Source organism: Dendrobates tinctorius, unplaced genomic scaffold (assembly GCF_039654945.1).
Source record: "Dendrobates tinctorius isolate UK_male_01 unplaced genomic scaffold, ASM3965494v1 ptg000035l, whole genome shotgun sequence".
Classification (NCBI taxonomy): domain Eukaryota; kingdom Metazoa; phylum Chordata; class Amphibia; order Anura; family Dendrobatidae; genus Dendrobates; species Dendrobates tinctorius.
Genome location: NW_027361703.1, coordinates 25,321,793 through 25,339,954, shown reverse-complemented (window position 1 = coordinate 25,339,954; position 18,162 = coordinate 25,321,793). Strand labels below are relative to the sequence as shown.

Genomic DNA, 18,162 nt, shown 5'->3' with positions numbered 1-18,162 from the left:
CCATATGTGTCATGAAAACTAGTGACTTCCCAACCCCGTCACATGACCCCGTCACATGACCGGGGGGCCCACGGAGTCTGGAAAGCCCGGGGCCCTGGCTACCCTTAATCCACCCCTGCATGGAACATACCTAATAAATAACAGTTAATATACATTCAATAGCAGAGGAGTTGTATGAATATTAGGGAATTGCTCGTTACACTCTTCTTTACTACTAGATGGTGGCCCGATTCTATCGCATCAGGTATTCTAGAGTCTCTGTTAAAATAAAAAATAGTTATATACTCACCTTCCGACGGCCCGCGGACTCTTTCTCTCCTCTTCATGCTCCCGGCATCTTCCGGTCCCAGTAATGCTTTGCGCGAAACACCGCTGATGATGTCGCGCTCGCTGAGAGTGACGTCATCTCCGGCCCTTCTCGCAAAGCATTACTGGGACCGGAAGATGCCGGGAGCGTGGTGAGAGGCGGGACAGAGTCCGGGGGCCGTCGGAAGGTGAGTATATAGCTTTTTTTATTTTAACAGAGACTCTAGAATACCCGATGCGATAGAATCGGGCCACCATCTAGTGTATTATACTCCTGTTACACCCGGAGCTGCTGTCACTGTTCTGCTGTTACCTAAAGTATTGTACTTCAGTTACAGCCAGAGCTGCAGTCACTGTTCTGCTGTTACATAATGTATTGTACTCCAGTTACACCCAGAGCTGCAGTCACTGTTCTGTTATCTAATGTATTGTACTCCAGTTACTCCCAGAGCTGCAGTTCCTGCTCTGCTTTTACCAAATGTATTGTAGTCCAGTTACACCCAGAGCTGCAGTCACCGTTCTGCTCTTACCTAATGTATTATACTCCTGGTACAGCCAGAGCTTCAGTCACTGTTCAGATCTTACCAAATGTATTGTACTCAAGTTACACCCAGAGCTGCAGTCACTGTTCTGCTCTTACCTAATGTATTGTACTCCTGTTACACCCAGAGCTGCAGTCACTGTTTTGCTGTTACCTAATGTAGTGTACTCCAGTTACACCCAGATCTGCAGTCACTGTTCTGCTGTTACCTAATGTACTGCACTCCAGTTACACCCAGAGCTGCAGTCACTGTTCTGCTGTTACTTAATGTAGTGTACTCCAGTTACACCCAGATCTGCAGTCACTGTTCTGCTGTTACCTAATGTATTGTACTCCAGTTACACCCAGAGCTGCAGTCACTGTTCTGCTCTTACCTAATGTATTATACTCCTGTTACAGTCAGAGCTGCAGTCACTGTTCAGATCTTACCTAATGTATTGTACTCCAGTTACACCCAGATCTGCAGTCACTGTTCTGCTGTTACCTAATGTATTGTACTCCTGTTACACCCAGAGCTGCAGTCACTGTTCTGCTGTTACCTAATGTATTGTACTCTAGAATATGTAAAGGACTGTGCCTGTGTAATGAGCGACGCAGCAGTGATGCCTTTAACGGCTGTAATGTGCCTCTACAATAAGCAATGCAGCCGTGTTGCTGCGACGACTAAGCAACTGTCTCTGATTGGTCGCGGCAGTTAGGCCACGACCAATCAGCAAGGCGGGATTTCCATTACAGACAGACAGACAGACAGACAGAATTAGACAATTATGTAGTAGATATGCTGGTTTGTTATGAAGGGAAGAACAAGACAGCTGAGCATGATAAAGTAGCCGAGCTCCACTGCCTCGGATATGGCTGAACTCCACTGCCATACACAACCTATGGACCGGGGTGGTGCTGTTTTTTATGGTTGTGCTTTAACACAGATAATATTTTCTGCTCTCCTCTGGTATTTGTATGTAAGATTTGTAGCTTAGTATTTATTTTAATTAATATAATGTGTTATCCAAATTTTTCCAGACCTTAAAGGGATTGTCTACTACTCGGACAACCCCTTCTTAAACTAAAATAATAAAGTTTGTACTCTCCTCCTGTGCCAGCTCTGTTCCCAGCACTTGCTCTCCCCAGTGCTCTGGTGCGGTGTTGTGACAGGTGACGCCGGCGCCCAATCAGCGCTGGCATCACTGTCTCCACCTTCAAACAAACTGAACATGAAGACGAAGTCCGGGCTGCAGCTGATCCCCGGTTTCCCCTTCATGTGCAGGTTGTCCGAAGGTGGGACAGTTGCGCCAGCGCTGACTAATATGGCTAATCTCGGAAAGCATGGGTGAATATAAACATCTCTCTTGGTAAAGCCTACTTTTATGGGTTGGTGAGAACCTGATGGGATTAGATGTAATTAAAATCACCACATGGTGAAGCAGTACTCAGTCAGAAAGCTTAGCGTATAAATAACAAGGAAACTGACTGAAACACCAAGAACTAGTCTGAACAGGTGCATACCAAAAAAAGCAGCTTGTACATCAAAATGCAAAAATGGTTGCACTCAATCTTGTTAAAGCCATTTTGCTATTCACACTTCCTGTATTTCACATTGACATGCTGATTGAGTGCAACTATTTTCTCATTTTGATCCATTCATGTTACTGTCATGGCTCTAGCTGAATAAGCACATTGCTCAAGACATGTTTCCTTTAAGAAAAATGAAGCCATAATGTGATTTGCATATGATGCGCCTCAAGCTCAAGGAGAATTACTGGAACCTCAGATTTTCATTATTTACCAATAATCCTCTCACCTCGAAGATTCAACCAGTGTTATTCAGTATACGGTATACACTGCAAGATTCCGCGTGTGTGATAACACAGGCATTTTAGTCTGATATGGCTTGAATTCTGGTCTTGGTAGTGATGGGGCACCAGTGGTAGAGGAAAATGATTAATTTAGGAATCATCTATTTTATCTTGTTATGAAATCCTGTGACAAATCTAGAACTTTCCAGTTAAAGTCTAAACTGAAATGGAATCTAGAACAAATATTATGCCATTAGGTTACTAAATTAATGTTTCATCCAAAACGCACTAATATTACATATTATTATAAAGTCGTTAGTTCCCAGTATCAGAAGTTTATTTCTTTGAAATAATATAACCTAGCAATATTGGGGGTATATTGCCTGACATCAAAATAATTTTTCTTTTAGTCATGGATTGATTAAAATGTATAAATGTAGGAATATACACCTCCCAGTGCCCCTGGAGATACAGCACGGATTGCTTCAGAGGTTTCTACTGGCTCTGCAAAAGGCGTATGCTCCATTTGGAAGCCCCAGCACCGCTGCAGTCTGTAATTGGCTGCAGTGGTCAGGTGATTAGAACACGGCGCCATCAGAAAAAAAAATAAAAGGTTTCGTCTACAGCGGTGCAGGAGCTTTCAAGGGAGGCAGGCACTGCTTTCGGAGCCGGCGGAGATGTATAAAGAGGCTTGCGTTGGATTAATGGGGGCGCTGAAAGATGATTGTTATTTTTCATTAATCCATGCCTAACAAAGAAGAAGCCCTCCCATGAACTTTTTGGTTCTCTAAGTGTACATGTGTATGTAAAAGACAAAACCCAAGATAAAAACATAATATGCAAATAGCAGTATTAAACAGAATAAACAGCAATAGCGCACAAATATTAAATAGAGTGCTTAGATTACATAATTTTGATTAACATAAATATAAAAGCCATCCCACCAAGTCACGGTGACTCTATTCAGGACAGTTCTAACCTTCAATATTAAAACCTTACCATTTGTCAAGTGACGTACATGTGGATAAGGGCTGAGAAGGCCTGAAATCGGGCTAGTGGACAAGCAGCCATGGGAAACTACATGTCCAGCCCAAGGAAAATGCAGGCCACACCTTTATCTGCACTTGGTGCAAACAGACTGAAACAGAAAGCCTAAAGGAATGAACTGGAATATAAGTTGGTGTACATGCAGCGTGTAAGCGCATGTTCACACTGGCCACTAAACAGACCGTACCAAAGATAACAACATAGTAATCAAACAGCCTGCAGAAAATAAATAAACAGCAATAGTGCATGAAAATAATATAGGGTGCTTAGTGAACACAATTTGGATAACAAAAAATGTAAAAGCCATACCACCACGTCATAATGACGCTCCTCGGGATGGTCCTAACCTTAAATAATAAAACCTTAAGATTTGTTAAGTGACGTACATGTGGATAAGGGTTGAGAAGGACTAAACCTGGCAATGTTGCGTCCGTCTGCAAGTCTGGGCTGCAGACAGACAGCGCCCCGAGTAGCACCGACACCCTTTACGCCTATACAGGGATCTGGATTTACTGCAGAGCCCAGGAAGCGCTGTCTGAACAGGAGCAGAGTGCCAGAGCAGAACGGTCGCAATAGAACAGCAGGAAGGGAGCCAAAAATGGAGTCGGAAACCAGGCGAGCAGTGGAGGTACAGAAACGGCAGGCAGAGGCAGTGTCGAGAGTCCAGGCAGAGGTCAAAAACCGGGAGAGTAGCGGAGGTACAAAATCGTCAGGCAGTAGAGGGGGTCAGGAATCCAGGCCAAGGTCAGCGTCAGTAATCAGGAGAAATGCAAGGTACAAAAACGGCAGGCAACAGAGTAGTCAGAAGTTCAGGCTGAGGTCGGAGTTAACGATAGGCAATCACAAGTAACACGTAGGGGAACCAAGAATATATCCGGCGGCTTGCAAGCCCAGTCCCAAGGTATTTGAGGGATCAGGTCGTCCCTCACAGGCTCCCGGGCTGGTGATGTCATCAGGACCGCCCCCAGGACCAGACCTGATGATGATGCACCAGCCCCTTCATGACTGACAGAGGAGCGGAGTCTGTGTCCAGTAGACGCCTGCGCAGAAGCCCTTTCATTGTTGCCGCCCTCACTCGGGCGCAAGCCACGGCGCCTCCTAGTGGTTGAGGGCGGAACAGCAGGCCCCGAGATCGACGACGACATGTCAGTCCGGCGTCTCCTGGTGGCCGAGGCCTGGACAGCAGGCCCCGAGCCCGAGGGCGGTGTGACAGTCCGTCGCCTCCTAGTAGCTGAGGGCGGAACAGCGGGCCCCGAGTCTGACGGCGACGTGACAGTACCCCCCTCTCCAGGAGGGGCCTCCGGACCCTCAAAACCCGGTTTGTCAGGGTGAAGGAGATGAAATCTCCTAATTAATGCCTTGGCATGGATGTTCCTTGCGGGGACCCAGGACCTCTCCTCCGGGCCGTAGCCCTTCCAGTGTATAAGATACTGTATGGAGTCTCTCACAAGGCGGGAGTCAAGGATACCCTGGACTTCATACTCCAAGGACCCTCCGACCGAAACAGGAGGAGGAGGGGACTGGACAGGGTGAATTGGGGAGCGATACAGTTTGAGGAGAGACTTGTGGAACACGTTAGGTAATTTAAATGACTGCGGAAGTTTCAAACGGAAGGCTACCGGGTTAACCACTTCTATAATTTCATATGGGCCGATAAATCTGGGACCCAGTTTGGCAGACGGTACTTTCAGTTTGATGTTTTTAGTAGAAAGCCAAACCTTGTCCCCAACCCCCAAGTGTGGCCCCTTGGACCGTTGTTTGTTTGCAGCTGAAGCCTGTCTAACTTGAGCCCCTTTCAAATTCGTATTTACTTCAGACCATATTGTTTTCAAGCGATGTATGTTTTTCTCTACCCCAGGGAGCTCCGACATCCTAGCCGAGAACGACCCAAAGCGCGGATGCAATCCAAGGTTACAAAAAAAAGGGGTAGTTTTAATGGAGTCCTGGTAGCGATTATTTAAGGCAAACTCAGCCAATGGCAGATGTTCTACCCAATCGGACTGGTGTCCTGACACGTAACAACGGAGGTATTGCTCCAGAGCTTGATTAGCACGTTCGGTTTGCCCATTGGTTTTGGGGTGGTAGGCCGAGGAGAAGGATAACTCAACACCGATGCGTTTACAGAACGCCCTCCAGAATTTTGAGACGAACTGGGTACCTCTGTCGGACACAATATTTGACGGAACACCATGAAGACGTACAATGTGCACAAGGAACAATTTGCTCAAGGTTTCGGAGTTAGGCAAGCCAGACAGGGGAATAAAATGGCACTGTTTGCTGAACCTGTCTACCACCACCCAGATACATGTTTTCCCATCTGAGGTCGGCAGGTCTGTGATGAAGTCCATGGAGATGTGGGTCCATGGACTCTCAGGGGTGGGCAAGGACTGAAGCCAGCCAGCAGGGCGATTATGGGTGGATTTGGCGCGGGCACAGACTTCACATGCTGAAACATAGTTCTTACAGTCCTTGACCACCGTCGGCCACCAAAAGTTCCTAGTTACCAACCTGGTGGTATTATTGAGCCCAGGATGACCTGCCAGAACAGAGTCATGTGACTCTTTAAGAACTTGAAGGCGAAAGGAATTCGGAACAAACAATTTTTTGGGGGGTGTAGTGTCAGGAGCTCGTTCCGGAGACCTACGGATCTCCTCCAGAAGGTCTAAGGAAACTGCCGACACGACGATCCCATTGGCTAATATCGGAACGGGTTCACAGTCTTCGGCTTGTGTGGGGCAAAAACTGCGAGAGAGGGCATCAGCCCTCACATTTTTCGTGCCAGGGCAAAAGGTGATTAAAAAAATCGAACCTTGAAAAGAACAAGGCCCACCTGGCCTGCCTGGAATTCAGTCTTTTAGCTGACTCCAGGTAGGTCAGGTTTTTGTGGTCTGTAATGACGGTGACCTTGTGTTTGGCGCCTTCGAGAAAGTGACGCCATTCCTCGAAGGCCCATTTGATTGCTAGTAATTCCCGATTCCCAATATCATAGTTCTTCTCTGTGGCAGAGAACTTTCGGGAAAAAAAAGCACATGGGCGCAGCTGAGTGAGGGCTGCAGTGCCTTGCGATAGCACTGCTCCCACTCCGACTTCGGAGGCATCCACCTCCACAATAAATGGGCGGTCTAAGTCAGGTTGTACTAAAACCGGGTTGGCCACAAAGCATTCTTTTAACGTAGAAAATGCTTGAATGGCCTCGGGATTCCAGTTGGCCACGTCCGCCTCCTTCCGGGTTAGATCCGTGAGTGGCTTGGCAATCTCAGAAAAACTCCTGATAAACTTACGGTAGTAATTGGCAAATCCCAAAAATCGCTGCAGTGCTTTCAGCGATTTGGGTTGCACCCATGCCTTAATAGGTTGGATCTTGGCAGGATCCATGCGGAACCCCCTGCCTGAGACCATGTACCCCAAAAATTGTACCTCCTCAGCGAAAAAGACACATTTCTCCAACTTAGCAAACAAGGAGTTCTCCCGCAGTCTCTGCAGTACTGAACGAACGTGTTGAGCATGTGTCACAGGGTCAGTGGAGTAAATCAAAATGTCATCCAAGTACACAACGACATACACACCAGAGATGTCCCTGAAAATATCGTTAACAAAGTGCTGAAACATTGCAGGAGCATTGCTGAGTCCGAAAGGCATTACTAGGTACTCAAAGTGACCAAGAGGTGTATTAAACGCTGTCTTCCACTCATCGCCGTCTCTTATGCGGATTAGATTGTATGCCCCCCGGAGGTCAAGTTTAGTAAACCAACGGGCTCCAATTAGCTGATTAAAAAGATCAGGGATGAGTGGAAGTGGGTATTGGTTCTTTATAGTGATTGCGTTTAATTCCCGGTAGTCAATGCAGGGTCTGAGACCACCATCTTTCTTCTCTACAAAGAAGAACCCAGCTCCAACTGGTGAAATAGATGGTCTAATGAACCCCTTTCTTAAGCTATCCGCTATGTACTCATTCATGGCCTGACGCTCTGGACCAGAGAGATTAAATATTCTCCCTTTTGGAAGACGGGCATCTGGAATTAGGTTTATAGGACAATCATACTCTCTGTGGGGCGGTAGTTTCTCAGACTCTATAATGGAAAAGACATCTCCATAATCCCTGAGAGCAAACGGTATGAAGGGGTGTTTTTTTAGCTTGGTTTGATTTACTGCTACAGACATGCAATTATCCTGGCATTGCGAACTCCAGCGCACCACATCACCCAGGTGCCAGTCAATGACAGGGTTATGTTGACGTAGCCACGGCATTCCCAAAATGACTGCAGAAGATAGATTGTCCAACACAAAAAAGGAAATAAGCTCAGTATGTAGTGCTCCTACTGACATAGTTATCTTAGCAGTAACAAATTTGACCCCCTCCTGAATAATGGATGTGCCATTAATAGCCGTGGTTTTAATTGGAATATTAAGTTTCAGTAGTGGGACACCAAGTTTTTTAGCAGCAAAAGAGTCCATAAAATTCCCTTCAGACCCGCTATCGACATAGGCTTTTAAACACAGAGAATCCTGACCAAAATACAATGAAATAGGTAGTAAAACTTTGGCCGCATCTGCGGGCAATACCTGAGCCTCTGCGCAACCATAGCCAGAGCTGCTCAGAGGCTGATGTTCCCGGGGTACGGATCTCTGACGTTCAGCTTTGTCCCTGGAGTCTCCTAACTGCAGCATGCTCGAGCAGGAAGGTGAGACTGATCCTCCAGGCTGTATACTGAGGCTTAGTAACAGGTGTTTTAGGCCAACAATCAGCTCAGGCAAGAGAGGAAAGGAAAAAAAAAATTCAGAGAAACTGTCTTTATATAGGTGTGATATATATATACACACACAAGAGACAGTTTTATTTGGGCCGGATATAATGTTGCGTCCGTCTGCAAGTCTGGGCTGCAGACAGACAGCGCCCCGAGTAGCACCGACACCCTTTACCCCTATACAGGGATCTGGATTTACTGCAGAGCCCAGGAAGCGCTGTCTGAACAGGAGCAGAGTGCCAGAGCAGAACGGTCGCAATAGAACAGCAGGAAGGGAGCCAAAAATGGAGTCGGAAACCAGGCGAGTAGTGGAGGTACAGAAACGGCAGGCAGAGGCAGAGTCGAGAGTCCAGGCAGAGGTCAAAAACCGGGAGAGTAGCGGAGGTACAAAATCGTCAGGCAGTAGAGGGGGTCAGGAATCCAGGCCAAGGTCAGCGTCAGTAATCAGGAGAAATGCAAGGTACAAAAACGGCAGGCAACAGAGTAGTCAGAAGTTCAGGCTGAGGTCGGAGTTAACGATAGGCAATCACAAGTAACACGTAGGGGAACCAAGAATATATCCGGCGGCTTGCAAGCCCAGTCCCAAGGTATTTGAGGGATCAGGTCGTCCCTCACAGGCTCCCGGGCTGGTGATGTCATCAGGACCGCCCCCAGGACCAGACCTGATGATGATGCACCAGCCCCTTCATGACTGACAGAGGAGCGGAGTCTGCGTCCAGTAGACGCCTGCGCAGAACCCCTTTCATTGTTGCGACCCTCACTCGGGCGCAAGCCACGGCGCCTCCTAGTGGTTGAGGGCGGAACAGCAGGCCCCGAGATCGACGACGACATGTCAGTCCGGCGTCTCCTGGTGGCCGAGGCCTGGACAGCAGGCCCCGAGCCCGAGGGCGGTGTGACAGTCCGTCGCCTCCTAGTGGCTGAGGGCGGAACAGCGGGCCCCGAGTCTGACGGCGACGTGACAGGCAAGTGGACCGTCTTCAAATAGGGTCACCATGACGTGGTGGGATAGCTTTTATATATTTTGGATCAAAATTATGTTACGTAAGCATCCAATATTATTTTCATGCACTATTGTTGTTTACTTACTTACTGCAGGTATTCCATATGTTTTTATCTTGGTTTTTGTCTGTTTAGTGGCCAGTGTGAACATGCGCCTTCACGCTGTATGCATACCAACTTATATTCCAGTTGATCTCTTTATGCTTTCTGTTCAGCCCGTTTGCATTGAGTGCAGATAAAGGAGTGGTCTGCCTTTTCCTTGAACTTGACATTACACTCATGTAGTTCCCATGTCTACTAGCTAGGTTTCAATCCATCTCAGCCCTTATCCACATGCAAGTCACTTGACAAATGGTAAGGTTTAAAGGGAACCTGTCAGCAGGATTGTGCATAGTAACCTACAGACAGTGTCAGGTCGGCGCCGTTATACTGATTAAAATGATACCTGGGTGATGAAATCTGTCTTGTGGCTGTTTCTTAATCTTTATTTTCAGTTTGTAATTTTTGAATTCTCGTGCCCTAAGGTGGGGTTCATGTATGTGGGCTCTGATTAGCTATTCATGATGTAGACTACTGGCAGGTCACTGCTCCCTCACTGACCTGCCCCCTAGTTTGCATAATGAATACCTAACATACTGAATAAAAAAAAATGCTTCTGAAGGCAGGTGCCAGCCATGGCACCTGCTCTGCAGCATAATAGTTTGTTTAATGTGCCAATAATACAGTTTTGTGATGTTACTCAGCTAGGGAAAGAAAAAAGAAAACAAAATCTATTTGAAAATGGACCCGCCACGCCTGCACAGTAGCAGCTATCAGTGTCTAGCTGTGATCCGACAGCTGCTTCTGCGCATGCGCCAGCGGTGCCATTTTACTGGAGATGAAAAAAAAATTCTCCTGTCAGATGGCACCATCCAAGGTTGCGCAGTAGCAGCTATCAGTGTGTATAGATCTGATGCTGCTACTGCGCACGCGCCGGTGTTTGCCATTTTACTTGAGATGAAAAAAAAAAGAATTTCCCCTCCAAGACGGCGCTGCCTGCACAGGAGCAGCTTGAAGATAACCGAGAGCTGCTACTGCGCAGGCGGCGCCATCTTGGAGAGTTTTTTTTCATCTCCAGTTGAATGGCGCCGCAAGTGCATGTGCAGTAGCAGCTATCGGATCACAGCTGGACACCGATATCTACTACTGCGCAGGAGCAGTAGGCGCCATTTTCAAATACTTTTTTTTTTCTTCCCCTAGTTGAATAACATCACGAAACTGTATTATTGGCACACTAAACACCTGCCTACAGAAGAGTTTTTTATTTTGTTTTTTTTCAGTATGTGATGGTACTCATTATACAAACTAGGGGGCTGGTCAGTGAGGGATCAGTGACCTATCAGCAGTCTGCATTATGAATATATCTGACTGGTTCCCTTTAAATATTAGAGGTTAGGACTGTCCTAACTATGGTCACTGTGTCGGGGCGGGATAGCTTTTACATTTTTTTAATTAAAATGATGTTAGTTAAGCACCCTATATTATTTTCATGCACTATTACTGTTTATTTATTTACTGCAGGGTATTAGCTTATCATGTTTTTATCTTGGGTTTTGTCTATTTACTGGCCAGTGTAAAATGCGCTTATACACTGCATGCACACCAACTTATATTCCAGTTCATCTCTTTAGGTTTTGTATGTAGTGTGCTATCAGTGTATTAATATACTCACGTACCGTTGCCTTCGCCGGTATCCAGCACCACTCCACTTTATTTCTCTGTGATGTCACCACTCTGCAGACTCTACGGCTCACCTTGGGCTCTACCTGTGAATTGGAAGTCTCTTTTACAGTGTAAACCTATGGAGTCTTGTTGTGACACTCAGTAGTTTTACAATGTTAAAGTCACTACCGGGTCACTCAGAGCACAGTGTGACCCTGAGAATCTGAAGAACGGTGACGTCACTGAGAAGGAGAGCAAACAGGTGCTGGACACTGAAGATAGCAGTAGGTGAGTATATTAACACACTGACAGTACACTATATACACATATACACAGATTTGGGGAGAAAAAAAGTTAATGGGAAGGTTTCTTTAATATCTTAGCCATAACATGTCCCAGAGCTGCAGGAGTCTTCTACCTTCATAACTTAAGTCAGTAATGAAGGAAAACCTTCATTAAACAAACATAATTATATCAGTAGGATATTTAATAAATTAAAAATGTCAAATTTCCAGATGTAAAATATTTTCACCTTTCTCACGCACTTTTTTTTTCAATGATTTTCTGCTGTTTATTCATTGCATTGTAGTGTTACCGCGGGTGACAGTCACAGCTGCGGGGTCACGCTGACATCTGACAGCATGATCCCGCAGTGCTCTAACCAAGGGTCTTACCGGCAGTAGTGTTACCGCGGGTGACAGTCACAGCTGCGGGGTCACGCTGACATCTGACAGCATGATCCCGCAGTGCTCTGACCAACAGTCTTACCGGCAGTAGTGTTACCGCGGGTGACAGTCACAGCTGCGGGATCACGCTGACATCTGACAGCATGATCCCACGGCGCTCTGACAGACAGTCTTACCGGCAGTAGTGTTACCGCAGGTGACAGTCACAACTGCGGGGTCACGCTGACATCTGACAGCATGATCCCGCAGCGCTCTGACCGACGATCTTACCGGCAGTAGTGTTACCGCGGGTGACAGTCACAGCTGCGGGATCACGCTGACATCTGACAGCATGATCCCACAGCGCTCTGACAGACAGTCTTACCGGCAGTAGTGTTACCACAGGTGACAGTCACAGCTGCGGGGTCACGTTGACATCTGACAGCAAGATCCCGCAGCGCTCTGACCGATGATCTTACCGGCAGTAGCGTTACCGCGGGTGACAGTCACAGCTGCGTGATCACGCTGACATCTGACAGCATGATCCCGCAGCGCTCTGACCGACAGTCTTACCGGCAGTAGCATTACCACGGGTGACAGTCACAGCTGCGAGATCACGCTGACATCTGACAGCATGATCCTGCAACGCTCAGAATGACAGTCTTACCGATGGTAGCGTTATTGCCGATAACAACTACCGTGCAGGTTTTTCCCATGCTGTCACACAGACGACAGCGTGGGAAACAACATAGGAAGTCAGTAAAAACACAAACAAAAATGCAGCAAATCCGCAAACATTTTTATACCTGCGTTTTTTCTGCAGATTTAACTGACTCATTTGAAGTCAATGGGGGATAAATGCTACAAATCCACCCAAAGAATTGACATGCTGCAGAAAAAAAATGTACTGCAAACACTCACTGAAATTTATTGATCATGTTCACAACACTTCAGGACTGTCATTGAATAACCTTCATAAGGTTTCCATAGCGTTTTTAGCCCATTTCCATGCGGAAAAACGCCACAAAAACAAACACACTGTGTGCACATAACCTTAAGGATACATCAGTCAGGGGTTTATTTGGCATTAGTTGCTAATTTTGTAATAGGGTATAGTCTCCTGATAGAAATCATGATCTTTCAGTAAATATGACAATATCAGCACTATAAATGACAGATGATAGTTGGGGGCTTATTACAGGGGCTTTGCTGCACACAGACCGAGGAGCGGTAGGTTACACTACTAAGTAAACCTGATCAGTTACAAACATTACTACTAAAAATGAAATATTTATATTGGAAGTATGTCTGCACTGACAAACATATATATTTGATTTGGAGGATCTATAATATAGCTCTTTTTTTAACAAATTAGCATAAACACATCTACACATGTATCAGGTAGGTATTTATGCCGTGCCAGGTGTAACTAATGCCTGCTGCCGTCTGCTCACAGCGCAAAAGTACAAAGCCATGAAAGCAAGGGGCAGTGGTCTCACTAATACTCAGCCTGAGCCCTCTTTTCACCTCCCATCTGAAAGGAAGAACATCATTATATCACTTTCTTTACCTCAGGCACCAAAAATGCTAGAAAGTCCCACTGAGCCAGATTGTAGTGTGTGTGTGTAGTGTGTGTGTGTGTAGTGTGTGTGTGTGTAGTGTGTGTGTGTGTGTGTATGTGTAGTGTGTGTGTATGTGTGTATATATGTGTGTGTGTGTGTGTGTAGTGTGTGTGTGTAGTGTGTGTAGTGTGTGTGTATGTGTGTATATATGTGTGTGTGTGTGTGTGTAGTGTGTGTAGTGTGTGTAGTGTGTGTGTATGTGTGTATATATGTGTGTGTGTGTATACAGTATATGTAAGCCCATAGAAGCTCTAGAATGATGATCTGGTCCCCTACTTTGTCAGTCACTGGCTCAGTGATAATTATTGTGGATGAGACACCACCATGCAGGACATAACAATACGGCGGTGGGGCTCTCATAAGACAGTAATTATAGAAAGTTTATCAGTTTGAAAAACTCTTTTCACCAGAAATTCGGATAAACGAGGTGAGTTTGTTATGTGGTGATGACAGGGAACGTTCCACCTTCTAGAACGGCTAGAGATTGGAAACAATAACATGACTAGAGCCAGCACCCATGCCTCACTGTATAACAACAAGTGCTCAGCAACTCTCCAATATGTGCAGAGGCCAGATTATAAAGAATGCCACTAATTATAGAGAAACACACATAGCCTGAGCAAAATAATCAACGTTCTGCCTCTTACTTCCCAATGAATAACAGACAGCCGACTGATGTGAGAAGAATTACCTCATACCCATGACCCCACACTACGGAGACTGACACCCGGGGAGCTCCATGATGGCTCACACCGGACATTATCAGGGCTTGTGTCAGAAGCAGCAAAATGCAACAATCATGGAAATGTGTGTATTCTAGGGTTAGCGAAAAAATCCAATCACTGAGAAGTGTCATTAGTAGATTCCGGAAAAACATATGGGATAACACTCAGCCTATACCTCACACTATATTCTATCTCTTATCTATCTATCTATCTATCTATCTATCTATCTATCTATCTATCTATCTATCTATCTATCTATCCCATATCTATCTATCTATCTATCTATCCCATATCTATCTATCTATCTATCTATCCCATATCTATATATCATATATCTATCTATCTGTCTGTCTATCTATCCCATATCTATCTATCTATCTATCTATCTATCTATCCCATATCTATCTATCTATCTATCTATCCCATATCTATATATCATATATCTATCTATCTGTCTGTCTATCTATCCCATATCTATCTATCTATCTATCTATCCCATATCTATCTCTTATCTATCCCATATCTATCTATCTATCTATCTATCCCATATGTATATATCATATATCTATCTATCTATCTATCTATCTATCCCATATCTATTTATCTATATCTATAATTCATATATCTTTGTATCTATCTATCTATCTATCTATCTATCTATCTATCTATCTATCTATCTGTCTGTCTGTCTGTCTATCTATCCCATATCTATCTATCTATATATCTATCTATCTATCTTTATCCATCCATCCATCTTCTCTCTATCTCATAACATATTCTCCCCCACACCTGCACATTCCACCATGTTGCCCCCACACCCCTGCCCCTTTGCACCATGTTGACCCCACACCTGCACATTCCACCATGTTGCCCCCACACCCCTGCCCCTTTGCACCATGTTGCCCCCACACCTGCACATTCCACCATGTTGCCCCCACATCCCTGCCCCTTTGCACCATGTTGCCCCCCACACCCCTGCCCCTTTGCACCATGTTGCCCCCACACCCCTGCCCCTTTGCACCATGTTGCCCCCACACCCCTGCCCCTTTGCACCATGTTGCCCCCACACCCCTGCCCCTTTGCACCATGTTGCCCCCACACCCCTGCCCCTTTGCACCATGTTGCCCCCACACCCCTGCCCCTTTGCACCATGTTGCCCCCACACCCCTGCCCCTTTGCACCATGTTGCCCCCACACCCCTGCCCCTTTGCACCATGTTGCCCCCACACCCCTGCCCCTTTGCACCATGTTGCCCCCCACACCCCTGCCCCTTTGCACCATGTTGCCCCCACACCCCTGCCCCTTTGCACCATGTTGCCCCCACACCCCTGCCCCCCAGTGTTTGCTCTCCCAGTAGGTATACACTATAATGAGTGTGCAGCACTTTACCCTCCCAGTATGGCAGCCCCTCCAGGCTCAGCAGTCACCGTCCTGGCACCCTGGCACCAGAACCACACCGTCACCCTCCAGTACCAGGAAACCTCTGCAATTACTCCATAATCATAGCTCACAGATTAACTCTCTGTTGCCCGGCTGTCACCTCCTCCATCATTACTACAGGACACTGATAATCAATAGCAGAAAGTTTCACATAACATCAAGGAAAACTTCCAGGCTGCCATCAAGGCTCCGACACTACGCCCTGTGTGTGCCAGTCACGGGCAGCATGCCCTCCGATCAGACATATGTGGATTGTCGGGCTCCTCAGATAACGGTAACCTGCAGTCAGTCACCCTGCAGCACGGGCTCTTACCTGGGGCCGGCTGTCCAGAGAAGAGGTGAGGGTGGCACAAGCTCCCTCCCAGCCGGCATCCACATGTGTAAGGTGCTGCGCTCACGCGTCCGTCCCGGGGAGAGGAGCCCTCGGCAGAGTGTGCTGCTTCCCACAGGAGCTCCTGTTTGTGAGTCACTCTGGAACCTGCAGTGCCGGATCCGGCCAGGAGGGGGAGGGGCTGCCCGTGAGCCGCTGGATGCCAGACCCTGCGCTCTGCGCTGCGGGGGTCAGGGGAGAGGTGAGTCCTATGGAGGTGCGACCACCACAGCATTACATGTGGAGTGCCGGAAATCCCTAGCTGGTCCCATGGCAGAGAGGGGACCATGTACAGGGATTGTTTTGTACATTGTCCCTATATACAGCTGTCACACATCGCATTGTCACCTCCTCATTATACAGGCATATAGGAAATGATACACCCAGAATCCAAGGCTTTTCTCTGTCTTCTTCACAGAAAGTTAATGGTTATCAGGCTACAGGTTCCTCTGGATGACGTCATTCTGTTAATGGCTAACTCTCAGTGTCACAGAGGGCCCCACACACTGTCACGGGTGGGCAGCCTGCTATGTGCTTGTGCCCACTCTACCCTGAAGGAAGAGGCCGGTGGAGAGAAGGATCGGACTGGATGAATTTCAACAAACCGGACTTTTTCTTGTTTTTCTGGGCGTTATTCCTAAAAAAAAAACCCATACCACATACTGAAATAACTGGGATAAGGCTCCTATACACCTGGGCTAAAGCTAGCCCAAACCGCAACACCGCAGTATCACCCCAGTCTAATGATTATGGGGGGCCACCCAGGCTTCCAAAGACAGATCACACACCTGGTCAAAACTGTTGGTACCCCCCGTTTAATGACAGAAAAACCCACATTGGTGACAGAAGTAACTTGAATCTGACAAAAGTAATAATAAATCAAAAATCTATGAAAATGAACAAATGAAAGTCAGACATTGCTTTTCAACCATGCTTCCACAGAATTTAAAAAAAAATAAAACTCATGAAATAGGCCTGGACAGAAATGATGGTACCCTTAAAGGGAATCTGTCAGCCCATTTTTGGCCTATAAGGTGCAGCCACCACCATCAGGGGCTTATCTACAGCATTCTGTAATGCTGTAGATAAGATCCCGATGAAACTTGAAAAATAAGAAAAACATGTTAGATTATACTCACCCGGGGGGGGGGGGGCGGAGTTGTGTGCGGTGGGTGTCGCAGTCCGGTCCGAAGCTTCCCATCTTCATACGATGATGTCGTCCTCCTTGCTTCTCCCTCAGCTCCTGCGCTGGCATACTTTATCTGCCCTGTTGAGGGCAGAGTAAAGTACTGCAGTGCGCAGGCGCTGGGAAAGGTCAGAGAGGTCCGGCGCCTGCGCACTATAGTACTCTGCTCTGCCCTCAACAGGGCAGATAAAGTATGCCAGCGCAGGAGCTGAGGGAGAAGCAAGGAGGACGACATCATCGTATGAAGAGAGGAGGCGCTGGACGGGACAGCGACACCCATTGGACCAGACCGAACGCCAGGGTGAGTATAATATAACTCTTTTTTCTTATCTTTCAGGTTACATCGGGGGCTTATCTACAGCATTACAGAATGCTGTAGATAAGCCCCTGATGGCGGTGGCTGCACCTTATAGGCCAAAAATGGGCTGACAGATTCCCTTTAACTTAATATTTTGCTGCACAACCTTTTCAGACAATCACTGCAATCAAACGATTCATGTAACTGTCAATGAGACTTCTGCACCTCTCGACAGGTATTTTGGCTCACTACTCAAGAGCAAACTGCTCCAGTTGTCTCATGTTTGAAGGTTGCCTTTTACAGATGGTATGTTTCAGCTCTTTCCAAAGATGCTCAATAGGATTTAGGTCAGGCCTCATAGAAGTTCACTTCAGAATAGTCCAGTGGTTTTCTCTTAGCCATTCTTGGGTGTTTTTAGCTGTATGTTTTGGGTCATTAACCTGTTGCAAGATCCATGACCTGCAACTGAGACCAAGCTTTCTGACACTGGGCAGCACATTTCTCTCTAGAATCCCTTGATAGGCTTGAGATTTCATTGTATCCTGTACAGAGTCTAGACACCCTGTGCCAGATGCAGCAAAACAGCCCCAGAACATAACAGAGCCTCCTCCATGTTTCACAGTAGGGACAGTGTTCTTTTCTTGATATGCTTCATTTTTCCGTCTGTGAACATAGAGCTGATGTGCCTTGCCAAAAAGTTCCATTTTTGTCTCATCTGTCTATA

General features: G+C 46.6%; 1 protein-coding gene across 1 annotated transcript in view; it reads right to left on the bottom strand.

Moving 5' to 3' along the window:
- MET (MET proto-oncogene, receptor tyrosine kinase) overlaps positions 1-16,252 on the bottom strand; it is a 200,772-nt gene extending 184,520 nt beyond the window's left edge. Inside the window, exon 1 of the mRNA XM_073573343.1 lies at positions 15,898-16,252. The gene's annotated coding sequence lies outside the window, so the exon portion shown is untranslated. The remainder of the gene's footprint in view (positions 1-15,897) is intronic.
- Positions 16,253-18,162: the final 1,910 nt, after the last annotated feature.